Here is a 15,286-nt window from a genome sequence, read left to right on the forward strand (position 1 = left end):
TCAAGAAGAAGGCGGCTCACCACCACCTTCTCAAAGGCAACTAGGGATGGGCGATAAATGCCGGACTTGCCAGCGTCTCCCATATCTCGGGAATGAATAAAAATAAAATCTGACCGGGAATCAAATGATGCACCATCTGGGCTATGTGGTTTCATGCTGCAACTAATGCTTTTAACAGCTGGACCACCAAGGAGCTTAAACCCTGGTCTCTCTCTAACAGATTGCAACCAAGTTAAGTTAAAGTAGTTTCAACCCACTTCCTAGTGGGCACAAATCCATGGCATAAAAATGCCCATAACTCAGCACAACTTGTTACTATACTGGCAATCTCCCTCCAAGAGATCACAAGGTTAATTTGGTGTTTGATATGCAAGTGCCACACCGATGCAGTAGGGAGTGCTCTTTTGAGGATTGAGTGCTACAGTGGGGTGTTGGCTAAATGTAACCATGCCCTGTTAATGTCCTGGAAGTGCTTGATACTTTTGACTGTTAGGTGCTAAAGTAGGAAAAATATTTTTGCTCCCCAGCTCTCACCTCCTTGAGCAAAGGTGTAAAATAAATAAAAGTATTACTTTACAATTTCCATACAAAATCCAATGACAGACTTAACACAGGAAAAGGCAAGACTGCGACTATACAGAGTGTAAGCATGTTCAGCTAAGTGGCAGTACACAAAGTGAAAGGACATTAAGCTTTATGGGCCATAGCAGTTATTGATTTGATTACCAATTAACATTTGAATGGATGAAATATCCTACTTCCATGGATGCACTGCATCTTGTGTTTTTAGGGCTTAAGGTTTGTGTCAGAGGCAGTGTTTCCTATGTTATATAGTGCCTCTGATACTCTCTTTTGTGTTGTCCCCTCCCTTCCTTCCCTCCTGCAAGCATTGGCCTATTGCTGAGCTCTTACTCCACAGCTACCTGGTGGCTTCCAATATCTCATCCAAGTTTTTTTTTTAATATCATTCTCAGGATGTGGGCATCACTGGCAAGGCCAGCACTTATTGCCCATCCCAAGTTGCTCTGAGAAGCTGGTGATACAACTGAGGGGCTTACTAGGCCACTTCAGAGTCAACTGCATTGGTGTGAGACTGGAGTCACATAGAGGCCCAAACCAGGTAAGGACAGCAGGTTTCCTTCCCTAAAGGACATTAGTGAAACAGTTGGGTTTTTAAAGCTTCATGGCCACTTTTACCGATACCAGCTTTTTATTTCCAGCTTACTTTTTCTTAAACTGAGTTCAAATTCTCAAACTGCTGGGATGGGATGGTGGGATTTGAACTCACATTCTGGAGTTCTCTAGATTACTAGCCCAGTAACATAACCACTACCTGACCACGATCACTTGTCCTACGTAAGCCAAGACCATGAGTGTCAGAAGGCTATTTGACTATGGGACCGACTTTGTGTGATCACTTCCATCAGGGGTCACTGGATACATATCAGAAGTGGGAACCCTGGCTAATTATTACACTTCTCGAACCCAGGGATTTTGAGTCAACCCAATGTGGCCCCCAGCTGAGATCAGTGAACTTAAGTGCAGACCGTAAGAAAGAGGCAAGGAACTTGCATTTATATAGTGCCTTGTCACATCGTCAGGACATGCCAAGTCCCTACATATTCCAATGAATTACTTTTGAAGTGCATTCACCGTTGTTATGGAGGCCAACCTTTATATCGTCCAGAACAGGAGCCTTTCCTGGTCTCAGCCACATACTGCCGTGACCAGCGAAGTCATCAGGGGAGCTTGTGGAATCCTTCTGATACATTAGTTTTCAGATGGAAACACAGGACTGAGGTGGTAATCATGGGGAGGTAGAGAAAAGAAAAAGGATGCTTTTGTGAAACAGCATTTTGGGTGCAGGACAGGAGCCAGATTTCTGTTGGACCGAGCTCAGCAATGTCACCACGAATTAAAACACAAGCTAATCACGAAATGGATGCTTTCAGTTTGTGAGAATAGAAAGAAAAAATTAATTTTCTGTTTAAAATATTAATGGGCTTTTGATTATGCACTTAAGATAAGTTTTAGTAATGTGATTTGTGGATTGTTTTCCAGGTTGCCGCTCGTTATAATTTAATTACCAAAATTCAGATTTAAAGATGCATTGCCCTGTGTGGTGCATGAGTCAGAACATTGCCCTTGCACCTCTGGGATTTGGCTTCAAATCCAGTTTAGACACATGGGATGAAAGACTCCTTTTTTTGACAGGTCCAAGAGAGCTGGGTTTGAGTGGCCTGAATCCAGTTTCTCCAAGTCCACATCATAAAACTGCCCATAATTTGACACAGATTGGCAGTATAGCTTACAGAAACCACAACAGTGGTTGAATGGAAAACGTCACACTGATGCAGTAAGGGTTTAGGTCATCTGCTGAGGTCACTGTTGGGGCAGAGTAAAAGGACTCATCGTCCATACCTACACCTTTGCTGTACCTGCTTTATGCTGACTTCAGTTTCAAAAAAGCAGAAACGTTCACTGTTTCCCAGACATAATGGGCCGGGTTTTCCTGTGAAAATGACGGCGAGCCTAACAGGGCTCGCCGTCATTTCCGTGCATCTGGTAGAGCAACTTCCAGCGGCTGCACATTCGCAGTCAAACGTGGAAATCCGGAAGTTGCTGTACCAGATGCCCCGCTCCTCCGTAAGCTGCGCGAAAATGACATCTCGCCGGCTGGCTCTCCGTCCAAATGAACGGAACAGCGTGAAGTTCCTGCACTGACCTGATGGATATGCACTAATCTCGCCAAAAAAAGGTCTAAGCACATTTTTAACGGCGTGGTAAGTCTTAATGACTGCCAAACAACCTCTCTGGCACTGAAATTCAATCTTTCTTTCCCTCTCGTCATTTCACTTTCTGTACCTGATTTGACATTGAATTCACTATTCTAACTTACATTTCCTGGATCTGACTCTGCCCTGTTTATTAGCAATGCTTCAATCTGATTGGTTAAGGGGATAGACAGTTGCTTGCCCCGTTCACACAGGTCCCAGATGCCCTGCAGAGGGCGCCGTGTTGGATTGAGGGCCCAATCAGAGGAACTTGCTGTACAAAAGCCTATGAAAGGTCAATGGGCAATTGCAAGTCTAACAAGCGGTGGGAAATTCGTTCGCTGCTCAGATCGAAATCCATCCCATAAGAAGAAAATTCACCAGCAATTTTTGTTCAGTTTCTCCCATCTCTCCCCTTCTCTATTCGTTCTTCGGATATGGGCGTAGCTGAGTCAGAAGGTTTCTGGCTCAAGCCCAAAGAGTTGAGCACAAAATCCAGGTTGACACATCTCAGTGCAGTACTGAGGGAGTGCTGTGCTGTCAGAGGTCCCGTCTTTCAGATGAGACATTAAAACCGAGGCCCCGTCTGCCCTCTCTCAGGTGGACGTAAAAGATCCCACGGCACTATTTTGAAGAAGATCAGGGGAGTTTTCCCCAATATCTTGGCCAATATTTACCCCTCAACCAACATCACAAAAAAAACAGATTATCTGGTCTTTATCGCTGTTTGTGGGACCTTGCTGTGCGCAAATTGGCTGCCGCGTCTCCTACAACAGGGACTACACTTAAAAATTGACTGTAATGCACTTTAGAATATCCTGACGTAATGCAAGTTCACTCTAGCTATTTCCATTGGAGCAGAGGAGATATGATAGAGGTTTTTAAGATTGTGGATGGTTTTGATAGGATGAATAGGGAAAGTTTTTCCTCAGTCAGGAACAGGGTTAGGAGGGTCATCAGTTTATATTGTCATTAAGAGAGTGAGGAGAGAGGTTCGGAGAAACCTCTTTGCACAGAGGGTTGAAGTATGGAACACTGTGCCACAGGGAATGGTTGCGGCAGAGACCTTTGATTCCTCTAGTGGAAAAGTGGATAAATATTTGAAGCAGAGGAAGTTATAATACCATGGGGAGAGTGCAGGACAGTGGGATTAGTTTTAGATTGTTCTAGCAAAGAGCTGGCATGGACACGATGGGCCAAATGGCCTTCTTTTGCGCTATAAACCTCTATATCAAGAGGTCAGCAAAGTGACTAGCTGCCGATTGGCAGAATGTCGGCCAGGACAGTTTTCTTTTGCTTGCAAGGCAGTTTTTTTTTTCCAGCTTCTACCTTTCTGTGAAGGGAAATATAATTATGGGGCAGCTGTGGGGCACTGCTGCATTAAGCAAATACCTGTTCAACAGGCGAAACGGGCCACAGCTGAAACCTTCCAAGGACCAAAGGACTTTCTCTGGATAATATCTGAAAACAAACATTTTTTTTTCCCTTGACTTTTTCCCCCTCTCTGCAATTAATAAGTCTGGGGAAATAAAACATGCTGAATATTACAGACTATAATGAGGAGAAATTACATACACATTGCACATGTCTCTGTTTATGGTCCAGTTCAGGAAAGAAAATGAAAAATAATAATTTTATATTGCTTTTGGACGTGGGACAGAAATGCTACTGCATTTTTTTTTGAGCTAATTAGGCTCAGCCTAATTTGACACCAAATCATACCGTAATTCCACAAGAATAAACTCACTCAAATGCAACCATCGCAATTGTTTGGTGCCCAACCGCAGTCGAACCTGGTCCCAACAAATTCCTGGTTGAAATATTCCGTGAGGACACGTTCGCTCGTTCTGCTCTTTCAACGGCCAGAGTATCAGGAACACCGTGAATCAGAGGAGCTGACCTCCATCGAGCGAGGCTCCACGCCAGAAGTGGAGTTTCCTTCTATTCACGGGTACAGAGCCTGAGGTAATTGCTTTTGTGAGTGATGACCTTTCCTCAAGCTCCTGATGGACTATGGGATCGCTGCTATATCCATGCTGTGGGGTTGAAAACTCTGTGGGTACAATTTACTTAGTCAATATTGTGCTGAAAATGTGCACGTTTCTCGTAAAACTAATTCACAGCTCCAATTATAAATTGAACTTTCTATTGGGTCCTTTCCTCCCCTGCCCCATCCATCCTCACCATTCTACAGAGGTGCATAATAATTTTCATAAATATCTTTTAGGAACATGGCAGTAATAATCAATGGAAACTTCATTACTGCTTCTGGCAGTCTTTGAAGTTGGCCAGGACACTGGGGAGAACTTCCCTACTCTTCTTTGAATAGTGCTGTGGGGTCTTTTACGTCCACCTGAGAGGGCAGACGGGACCTCAGTTTAACATCTCATCCGAGGGATGGCACCTCCGACAGTGCGGCAATCCCTCAGTATTGCCCTGGGAGTGTCAGCCTGGATTATGTGCTCAAGTCTCTGGTATGAGGTTTCAACCTACAACCTTCTGACTCAGAATCAAGAGTGCTACCAACTGACACAAGGCTGACAAAGGCACTGATAAGGATCTTATAGAATCATAGAAGTTACAACATGGAAACAGGCCCTTCGGCCCAACATGTCCATGTCGCCCAGTTTATACCACTAAGCTAGTCCCAATTGCCTGCACTTGGCCCATATCCCTCTATACCCATCTTACCCATGTAACTGTCCAAATGCTTTTTAAAAGACAAAATTGTACCCACCTCTACTAATGCCTCTGGCAGCTCGTTCCAGACACTCACCACCCTTTGAGTGAAAAAATTGCCCCTCTCGACCCTTTTGTATCTCTCCCCTCTCACCTTAAATCTATGCCCCCTCGTTATAGACTCCCCTACCTTTGGGGAGTCTATAACGAGGGGGCATAGATTTAAGTGGTAAGGGTGAGGTAGGGGCATAACTATGGAATATTTTGGAGATGGAAGTTGCTTTTGTTGGTGATGGACTGGCTGCATGATTTAAAGGTCAGCTCAGGGTTCAGAGTCTAAGGAGGCAGCCAGTGTGGTTGGTGGACTTCAAGCCAGAGGCACACAGGCGCTTGTGAAAGGGAACAAGTTGGATATAGTTTTGTTGATATTGAGGTGTAGGAAGTGGGTCCTTCCTGGTCTGTAAAGCTCAGTTGCATACTGGGTGATACACTGATGAACTGGCCCATTGAGGAGCAAGAGAGTGACTGAAATAGAAACAGAAAATGCTGGAAACACTCAGCAGCATCTGTGGAGAGAAGAAAACAGAGTTAATGTTTCAGGTTGATGACCTTTCGTCAGAACTGGAAGAAGTTAGAAATTTAACAGTTTATAAGCAAGTACAAAGTTGGGGGGTGGGGGGGGAAGGAAATAACAAAGGGGAAGTTCTGTGGATGGAAGAAGAGCTCATCATCGTGTCGAGCTCGAAATTCATTGAGGCGGGGGCGTAAGGGGATGAAGCTGAGGCCTTTGCTGAGGACTGATCATTCGGGGTCAGAGAAGGGAAGGTCAGAGTGAATAGTGAAAACATGACATAGGGTGAGATTGGAGGAAGGGATGGGGTCAGAGGAAAGTGAAGGGGAAGAAGCATCAGGAGGGGGGATGGTACCCAAGAGTTGTTGAAGCTTGCGGCCCTTGACACCTGAAAGGAAGAAAAAACATTTTTGTTAAAGCGCTGGTTGAGGCGAAGGATGAAATGGAACTGCGGACCAGGACAACTCTGAAATAGAGTGAGTCGGTGCTGCTGGAGATGTCGAGAGTGTGCATGTAGTGACGCGTGGCGTTGAGCGTGGATCTCAGGAAGCGGCGAGAGCAGTTGTTTGAGGAACGCTGAATATCATGGAGATATCTGTAATCACGGGTGGATCCGAAACATGAAGGGTGGAATTTAAGGTGGCATCCATATCCGTATACCATAAAGAGGTCTTTAAGATAATGAAAGGGTTTGATAGGCTAGACGTAGAGAAAATGTTTCCAGTTGCGGGGGAGTCCAGAACTAGAGGTCATAAATATAAAATAGTCGCTAATAAATCCAATAGGGAATTCAAGAGAAACTTCTTTACCCAGAGAGTGGTAAGAACGTGGAACTCGCTACCACAAGGAGTAGTTGAGGCAAATAGCATAGATACATTTAATGATGCCACATTTTTGAGTGAGACTGCAACTTAGTGCCGATTTGTACCAAAATCTGAGCAGGCTTGCGCAACGGAATAGTCTGAACCAGGAGCGTCGCTGAGGGAGAAAGGAATAGAAGGGTATCCTGATAGGGTTAGATAAAGTAGGGAGGGAGGAGGCTCGTGTGGAGCATAAATACCGGCATAGACCAGTTGGGCTGAATGGCCTGTTTCTGTGTTGTAGTTTTGATGTAACTTGATGTTATACACATATCCTGGTGATGGAAGAAAGCCTGGGAAAGTTCTCATCATGGCAGTCGTGTTTGCTTCTACCCCACAGTTATACAAATCATGAGCCTGGTGTATGTCTGTTTATTTAATTTGTATTGTGCTCATCATGGTGAGGGATAACAATGCTTGGGAAAGGAACATTTTTTTCCCACTTTTGTCACCTAAAGTCAGTATCATTCGGTCCCAGGTTAGATACATGTTATGTTCTATCTACTCTGCCCTTCCAATGTGTATCAACATATCTTCAGAAGATTGCACCAGACTACACAAGTATATATTTTCCACTTTAGGCATCAGCCACATTTTTGAGTGAGACTGCAACTTAGTGCCGATTTGTACCAAAATCTGAGCAGGCTTGCGCAACGGAATAGTCTGAACCAGGAGCCTCGCTGAGACTACCCAGGTTTAATCAAGTTAAGACCACCACAAGCCAGCAGAAAGAAAGAGGGAGAACTTTCATCTCATCGGTCAGGCCTGGACCTAATCCTTGGTCGACAGGTGAAAGGGTAGAGGTAAGAATCACAGTGTCTGCAGCACCCGGCTCCCTGACATTGCAGAGGTCACATTTTTCTTTTGTTAAGAACATCAGACAAGGAAAAACATCTTGAGCTTTCAAACCACTTTTTCATGCAGGGCCTGGGGTTGTTATTAGAGAAATACAATCCAGTCCATTTCCAGACAGACATATTACACATTAACAAAAAAAGGGATTCATGCATAGGAACATAGGAACAGGAGTAGGCCGTTTAGCCCCTCGAGCCTGTTCCGCCATTCAGTGAGATCATGGCTGATCTGTGACCTAATTTTATATCCCTTAATACCTCTGGTTAACAAAAATCTCAGATTTAAAATTAACAATTGAGCTAGCATCAACTGCCATTTGCGGAAGAGAGTTCCAAATTTCTACCACCCTTTGCGTGTAGAAGTGTTTCCAAACTTCACTCCTGAAAATCCAGGCTCTAATGTTTAGGCCATGTCCCCTAGGTGGATACAGTATGATAAGTAGCATCAACTTAGGTATTACAAATGTGGGTCAGTCAATAAAAGAAGGTATTAGATGTCACATTCCAGGACAGTATTGTGTATATGATTAAAAGTATGCATCTTACCTCTGTGAACAGGTAACACCGTACCTCAATAATATTGTGTAAATGCTGAGAATCTGAAATAGCTGAATATTAGTGCTGTATATATGATCATTTAATGATGCTCATCCGTTGATGCAATTTAATTGACAAAATGCTGGACTTTTTTTTATCTCTGATTTATTCTGTCAGCAATTTATACTTTTGTCGAAACAAAGCAAACAATATAGTTCATGCCAGGACTTTAAAAATGAGTCTGAAATTGAGTCTCGTGTAATTCAGGGCAGCCTTAATAATCATAGCATATCCCAATAGCACAGAGCCTGCAATCAACATCACACATGGAATGCTTATGTTTTACATCAATTTATCCTTATACAAATATTGACAATACATTTTTTCCATTTATTAGGCACCTGGGTTGAATATTAACATGGACAGACCATGAAGTTAGTAATCTTGCAGTGTTTAAAATCGAATAGCAAACAATTTCGCTTGTTAATGGCGTAGTACTGGAGTGTCTCTGAGCATGGTGTACATGCGCTGAACTGACTTTGAAGGGTTTTCTTTGAAAAGGTTTTTATTTTTTACATTCCGGACATTTTTTTTACAAGGTATTTGTTTCCCCTTCCCCACCCCTGTTCTATTCCCTGCTCATAGTCTCTCTGTACCCATGTAAAGAGCGAGTAGCCAAAATTTCCAAATTTTAGAACCGCAAAATGAAGGTTTCCAGCTCATCCAGCCTCGTGCGGACAAGGTCTCTCACACGGTCACTGTGGGCGCATCACATCTGTAAGGGTGTATCAGAGGTGCCCATCCCAATGCTCCTGCTGTTAAGTGGAGTGGCACCAACCTACTCTACTGGGAGCACCCCGAGGCTTCATGGACTCCAATGGGAGCCATTGATGTTTAAATTAATGTAATCAATTTCTTCTGGGATCAATTAATTTACCTTTAATAAGATCATGTCCCATGTCCTAACAGCCTTCTACATAAAAATTGTTTGCCTATCCTCTCCCTTTGTTCTTTTGGTGATAATATTAAATTGATTCCCTCTAGTTACTGGCTTACTGACCATAGGAAATAATTTTTCCCGATCTGCTTTGTCAAAATCTCTCACAATTTTGAGCATCTCTGTTGAGCACTCAAACTTTGTTCTAATGGAAGAGAGCCCTCGATTTTCTGGAGTTGGATGAAAGTTCTATAAGAAACATAAGGAATAGGAGCGGGAGTAGGCCATAAAGCCCCTCGAGGCTGCTCCGCCATTCAATAAGATCATGGCTGATCTTCGACCTCAACTCCACTTTCCCGCCCGATCCCCATATCCCTTGATCCCCTAGCGTTCAAAAATCCATCGATCTCAGCCTTGAATATACTCAACGACTCAGCAATCGCAGCCCTCTGGGGTAGAGAATTCCAAAGATTCACAACCCTCTGAGTGAAGAAATTCCTCCTCATCTCAGTCTTAAATGGCTGACCCCTTATCCTGAGACTATGCTCCCTAGTTCTAGACTCTCCAGCCAGGGGAAACAACCTCTCAGAATCTGCCCTATCAAGCCCCCTCAGAATCTTGAATGTTTCAATGAGATCATTCCTCTAAACTCCAGAAAGTATAGGTCCATTCTCCTCAATCTTTCGACATAGGACAACCCTCTCATCCCAGGAATCAATCTAGTGAACCTTTGATGTACTGCCTCTAAGGCAAATATATCCTTCTTTGGATAAGGAGACCAAAACTGTACACGTTACTCCAGGTGAGGTCTCATCAATTGTACAATTTGAAAGCTGACTATTCCTTTATAAAACAAGTGTAGATTTATTTTAGAATCTTCCACCTTCCTCTCCTGAATGCACTGACCCACACTGGAGCAAATTTACATGGACTCTGCCCATTCCTCACATGTGAGCCTAGCCTGGACTGTGCGTTAGCAGATTCTGAGAGGTTGTTTCCCCTGGCTGGAGAGTCTAGAACTAGGGAGCATAGTCGCAGGATAAGGGGTCAGCCATTTAAGACTGAGATGAGGAGGAATTTCTTCACTCAGAGGGTTGTGAATCTTTGGAATTCTCTACCCCAGAGTGCTGCGATTGTTGAGTCGTTGAGTATATCCAAGGCTGAGATCAATGGATTTTTGAACGCTAGGGGAATCAAGTGATATGGGGATCGGGCGGGAAAGTGGAATTGAGGTTGAAGATCAGCCATGATCTTATTGAATGGCGGAGCAGCCTCGAGGGGCTTTATGGCCTACTCCCGCGGGGGTGGGGGAGCAGCCCGATCCCACACTCGATCTATGTCTAGACGTGCACACTTTCCGGCATTCAGCCGAATTTTTATTTTAAAAGACTCATCCCAAGCCCCAGGGCACTGTGACCAAGTGTAGCCCCCTTGACACCATCACAACCGAGATCAACTGATCCAGCACAGACCGAGAAGCTGAACCCCAGTATGGGTCAACCCGTTCAGAAGGTGAAGGGAGAAATTGGAGGGGGAGAGAAATTTTTTTTAAAAAACGATTTCGACCCAACGTCTTGAGGGGAACAACTGGTGACTTGGCAGCGCTGTTTCCAACCAATCCCGGCACAGAAATAAATTACCCTCCAATCTAATCATTAATAATAAATGGCCCTAAAGCTATGAATATACGTTTAATGAATAGAATTATTTTAACATAACATCCATTTAGTTAACAACATTGTGGAAAAGATTGGATACACATACATTTTTTAATTAAGTATTTCAGCCTTTTCTTTATCCAAGATTTGCCTACATGCCTATCTGATGGGAGATAGTTTCTCCCCAACAATTCCAACCAATATTTTTCATTTATTGTAGGGGGGGGTTTTCCGACCGAACCACAAAGACATCGCAAGATTAAAAGTTAATCTTTGTCCTTCCAGCTTGGCGAGCCAAGAGGAGGAAAGGAGAAGAAAAAAAATTATTAAAAAATAAACATTCTTTCCTTTCCCACATCTTCCTTTGTAGCTCGAAGAAACGGCTCATTCACATTGTTTGGTTTCTGCACGTGTAATTTAGTGCGTGCTAAACATGCTTTTGGTTTACTTGTTCTGGCCAAGTTTCACTCAATAGAGCTGAGTGCCTCTTAAAGCAGTCCAGTCATGTATTTTTCTGTCGCACCACTACCATTGCCTCTGACCTTATTGTGTCAGGTGAAGTTAGTTGAGATCAGAGGAGTGGAGGATAGGTGAAGAATTTTTCTTTACGGACCAGCCGTTTGAAGACAGCGGTGCTCTTCAACCACAGGTTAAGTACTTAACCTGTAAGAAGTTTCAACTTGTCCTTTTACATCACAGTGTCTTGTCTCTCTCTGTTTTGTTGATATTACAATGGTCGTTGCTCATCTGAACTTATGATCCTCCTAAGCTCCGGATATGCCATCGTACACGCCCTTCCTGCTCCCTCACTGCGTTGAGATCAAGAGTCAGTGTGCCTACTCCAAGTCAATCTTTCCCTGGATCTCAAATTGTGCAATTCCTCACTCCTTCAGTCCTCCCATCCTCCTCCAATCAAACACACTATTGCATCGAGATATATCAAAACTACAGCAAAGGAATAGGCCATTCGGCACGACTGGTCTATGCTGGCGTTTATGCTCCACACAAGCCTCCTCCCTCCCTACTTCATTTAACACTGATGTGGAGATGCCGGTGATGGACTGGGGTTGACAATTGTAAACAATTTTACAACACCAAGTTATAGTCCAACAATTTTATTTGAAATTCACAAGCTTTCGGAGGCTTCCTCCTTCCTCAGGTGGAATTGAAATCCTCGAACCCTTCGAATTTATAAATCACAGAACAATACCTGGTGATTACAGATAGTCTTTCCAACTGCCCGTTGCCAAGGCAATCACAGTGTGCAGACAGAGAGGTGTTACCTACAAGGCCACCAAATATACAAACAACCAAAAAAAAACAGAGAGAGAGAGGCAGAAACATAGAAAAGACAGCAAATGACCCATTATATTAAAAACAGATAACATTTGTTTGCTGGTGGGGTTACGTGTAGCGTGACATGAACCCAAGATCCCGGTTGAGGCCGTCCTCATGGATGCGGAACTTGGCTATCAATTTCTGCTCGACGATTTTGCTTTGTCGTGTGTCTCGAAGGCCGCCTTGGAGTATGCTTACCCGAAGGTCGGTGGCTGAATGTCCTTGACTGCTGAAGTGTTCCCCGACTGGGAGGGAACCCTCCTGTCTGGCGATTGTTGCGCAGTGTCCGTTCATCCGTTGTCGCAGTGTCTGCATGGTCTCACCAATGTACCATGCTCTGGGGCATCCTTTCCTGCAACGTATGAGGTAGTCTCCCCTACTGCTTGCCCAACATTACTCCTTCAACCAAAAACAGATCAACTGGTCATTTTGCTTGTGGGATCATGCTGTGCGCAAAATGTTTGCTTACACAACGACAGTCATTGCATTTCAAAGTAATTCGCTACATGTGGAGTTCCTGTGAGACCTGATAAGGCACGGTTTATAAATGCAGGTCTTTCTTTCTAAGGAGGACCTGCAATCAAAGTTTCACCTTCTAGAAATTTACTTTCGACAAAAGGCTGCAGTATCCAAAAGTCAACCCACACAGAGTGGAATCCCAACGAACACCACAAGAGTCTTTGAAAGTGTAACATAAAAAGCAACTGATAGCAATGCTCTGTGAAAAAAGGCGATTGGGCAAAGTGATATGAAAGACATCGGAACAGAAGTCAATTGTATGTGAAGCGTCTTGGGATGTTCTACTCTGTTAAGGCCGCTATATAAGAAAGAAAGAACTTGCATTTATATAGCGCCTTTCGCGACCTCAGGACGTCCCAAAGTGCTTTCCAGCCAATGAAGTATTTTTTTTTAAAGTGTAGTCACTGCTGTAATGTAGAAAACGTGGCAGATAATTTATGCACTGCAGGGTCCCACAAACAGCAATGTGATAATGACCAAATAATCTGTTTTACTGATGTTGGTTGAGGGGTGAATATTGGCCAGGACACCGGGAAGAACTTCCCCGCTCATCTTCGAAATAGTGCCGCGGGATTATTTACCTCCACCTGAGAGGGCAGACAAGTTGCTGTCGTTGAAATAAACAAGCTAGGTAACTTGGTGCAGTATGCAATTCTGTAATAAAACCCTACCAATTTCTACATCAACTGTGACACCAAACGACCATAACTTTGCATAAAAGCCCCCCGGAGCAGTGAAAACATTGGTCTCCAAGAACAAATCTCTGACCACCAACAAATTAATTGTCTTAGACACTACCCACTCATGAGGTGGAGGGAAAAATGCCTGGAATCATTTCAGAGACAGCTGGATACTGTGATAGGGAGCCTTTCCGGATGGATTGGCAAAAATAGGCCAAATCATTTTACCCAGCCGTATCTATCTTATGAACTCCCCAGGCGGTAGAACTCGCATCTTAAACTGACATAATTAAGATTTTAAAGTCAAAGGGAATTTATCCTGAAGGGCTGTCTTATAGGCGCCCCTCCCAAAGCTGTGCTGCTCTACAGCTACCAATAACTCAATCCCAAATGTAAACTTTTTTCTTCTCTTATTGAAGAGTTGCCAAAATGAAACTGGTGATGTGCTTTTTATTAAATTTTGAAATTGATACTACTGAGTCAAAGGACACGCTAGTTTATGATAAGAAGGCATTGCTCATCAACAAAAATAAAATGACAGTAAAACTGTCTCTGCTTCTTTCCCGCTCTCATTCGTTCTGTCTCATTATCATGGTTTGGGATCTTTTGACCAATTTTCCACAGATGTTATATTTTAAAAGGACAGTGTATTCCTGCAAGCTAAAAAAAGTAGATCGAATACAATAACAACAACTTGCATTTATATAGTGCCTTTAGCGTAGTAAAATGTCTCAAGGTGTTTCACAGGAGTGATTATCAAACAATGTTTGACTCTGAGCCATATAAGGTGATATTTGGACAGGTGACTAAAGGCTTGGTCAAAGAGGTAGGTTTCAAGGAGCGTCTTAAAGGAGGAGAGAGAGGCGGAGAGGTTTAGGGAGGGAATTCCAGAGCTAAGGGCCTAGGCAGCTGAAGGCATGGCCGCCAACGGTGGAGCAATGAAAATCAGGGATGTGCAAGAGGCCAAAACTGCAGGAATGAGGAGATCTCGGAGGGTTGTCGGGCTGGAGGAGGTTACAGAGATAAGGAGGGGGCGAGGCCATGCAGGGATTTGAAAACAAGGATGAGAATTTTAAGATACTAATGAGTTCGCTTTGATGATGTTTCAAACGTGATATGGAGCTAAGGCGCTATATAAATGCAAGTTGTTGTTGTCGTTGCCTCCTTTCTCTTCTACACGCCTCCAATGTCTCTAATGTCTCTGTGTGGCTCTTACAAGCTCCTTTAATGAGGTAATCAATGGACCTGAACATCTGTGGCCTTTCTGGTACACCCCTGCTGTAACTTCAGAGGGACCGCACCAGAACGGCCAGGGACCGGGGTCAGGACCAGGATACGACAGGTCATGGCCTTGTGTGGGAAATCCTGCTTGGCCTTGTGAGGGCTGGAGCCTCGGCCTGCTCCTTACAAAGTCCGGAGGGTGAGCTCAAGGAGGGAGACTCCAAATGCCAGAGTTCCCGAACCCTGAGTTGGCAGGGGCAGGATCACCGGCTGGTACTCTCAGCAATACCATTCATATCGGGTTGACAAAAAGTGGGGTACAGATTGGGATCATGGTCTGGACCCCCTCCATTGCCCACTAGGAGAGGATCACAGTATCATAGTAGGATACAGCACAGAAGGAGGCCATTCGGCCCATCTTGCAAGTGCCAGCTCTTTGAAAGAGCTATCCAATTAGTCCCACTCCCCTGCTCTTTCCCATAACCCTGTAAATTTTTTCTCTTCAAGTACTTATCCAATTTCCTTTTGAAAGTTATTATTGAATCTGCTTCCACCGCCCTTTCAGGCAGTTCAGGACCCAGAGTTTTTTTGTTTAAATGTTTTTACATGCAGTCGGTTCCTGCCAGGTGGAGGGGAGTTAAAATCAGGGCCTGTGCGT

The sequence above is a fragment of the Heptranchias perlo genome, chromosome 16 (genome assembly GCF_035084215.1).
Source record: "Heptranchias perlo isolate sHepPer1 chromosome 16, sHepPer1.hap1, whole genome shotgun sequence".
In the NCBI taxonomy this organism is placed as follows: Eukaryota; Metazoa; Chordata; class Chondrichthyes; order Hexanchiformes; family Hexanchidae; genus Heptranchias; species Heptranchias perlo.